Source organism: Galeopterus variegatus, unplaced genomic scaffold (genome assembly GCF_000696425.1).
Source record: "Galeopterus variegatus unplaced genomic scaffold, G_variegatus-3.0.2 Scaffold4582, whole genome shotgun sequence".
NCBI lineage: Eukaryota > Metazoa > Chordata > Mammalia > Dermoptera > Cynocephalidae > Galeopterus > Galeopterus variegatus.
In genome coordinates, this window is record NW_007730693.1 from 25,536 (window position 1) to 27,541 (window position 2,006).

The following is a 2,006-nucleotide window of genomic DNA, read 5'->3' on the forward strand; positions in this document are numbered from 1 at the left end:
TCTCTCTTGCTTCCTCTCCCCATGTGATCTGCTTATACCCGCTGGCTGCCTGACACTTTTCCACCATGAATAGAAGCAGCCTGAGGCCCGTGCCAGGTGCAGCTGTCCCAGAATCATAAGCCAAATAAACCTCTTTTCTTTATAAATTACCCACTCTCAGGTAGTTCTGTTATAGCAACACAAAATGGACTAAAACACCCTCACAATAATTTGATTAGGTAGTGCTATTGTTTTCCTCTTCTGACTGATGAGAAAGACAAGGCTTAGAAGTTTAATTAACTTTTCCAAGGCCTGGCAACAATAAGTGCTAAAAGCAAGGCTCATTCACCTACTTATTCATTTAACAAATATTTACTAAGCATCTACTGTGTGTGAGGCATTGTTTCAGATGCTGGAGTTACAATACTGAAGAAAACAAAAATACATGCCTTTGAGAAACATATTCTAGTGGGGGAAGCAGAAAATAAATGGGATAAAAAGTTTAAAAATATATATCATATGGTAGATAGTGATAAATTCCCACTAAAAATAAATGAAACACAGAAGAGAAATAGAAGGGGTAGAGATTGAAATTTTAAATAAAATGGCCAGTGAAGTTCTCATGTCAAACATGTTAAGTGTGACATGCTTGTTAGACATCCAAGTGTGTTTGTCAAGTAGGCAGTGAATATATGACAGAAGGTAACATTTGATAATTGCCTAAAGGTAGTCAGGGAATATGACATGCAAATATCTGAGGGGAAGGCATTTAAGAGAGAATAAATAGCAAGTAGGAAGATCCTGAGATGGGAGGTTGGTGTGGCTGAAGCTAAGTGAGAAAAGGAAAGAACAGAAGAAGATGAATTCAGCAATGTCTGTAACAGGAAGGAAAGGGAGAAGGCCTTTACACAGGCAGCTCTGTTTTTTAGTCAGGGTGGAGGATTTTTCCTGGAAGCCTTTGAGCAGATCTCCCCCAAAGTCCCATTAATGAGGACTGGGTCAAATATCCATGCCTTAAATGCAAGGAAAATTGAGAGAGGAAAATCTGGCCCTTTCAGTCTCTATAAAGGGTGTTAGGTTCCAACAGTAAGGAATAGAGGGTTGGGATTGGCTGTTGGAGAGACAAGCAATAATGATTCCCAGAGGAGTTGATTAGATGTGGGCGCTGAGAAAGAAATAGAATACAAAATGAGTGCTTAGACATCTGGGTTGGGCCATTGTCCGTATGGTATTGACATTTCGCTGAACTAAACGATAAGAGGGAAATGGATTTGGGGTAGAGAGTGATGAAATCTCTTGGAACACATTTAAATTTACAGTAGGAAAGCCAGACCTCAGCTTCATAAGGGTCAAGACTGAGAGATGAGCTAGAGTTATAAGTTGGAGACAATGTAACAGAAGCCATAGAAGTGTTTTTCTGCGGTGGGTAAAGTGACTAGAGAAGATAGCCAAAGAGGGAACTTTGGAAAGAGAAGCCCATTTGAGAGACTGGAAAGGATAGTCCACAAGGGTAAAAAGAAAAGCAGAAGAAAATAATATTTTAAGGTGGGAAAGAGGTCAGTGGCACTAAATAAAAAGATGAAGAGTGGCTATCAGTTTTAGTAATTATATGTTATAGTGAAAACTGCCAAGCAAGAAAAATATATAGGAAGGTAGTTGTAGAGAATTTTTGTTGATGTTATTTGGTTATTTATTATGCTGTTTTCTTTTTTTATTTTATTTATTAATTTTTTGGAATGCAGGCAGTGTGAGCCCATGGGGAGAGAGGTGGAAGACAGGGGAGTAAGAGTGATGCATAATGGCTATACAGTTATAATTTACAATTGCCAGGAAGGGTCTGTGCCTTGGATCTTTGTAGAACCAGCACAGCCACCTACCAAGAGTCTAGAGTGGTCAGTGGAGGGAGGTCCCTCCGCCTCCCAAGACATAAAATTTTAGGGACCATTTTTCCAATTTCACCCATGGTTTATTATTGCTATTTTACTCTCTAAAGAATACATTTTGTCAATCAAGGTTAAGTGTTTTGA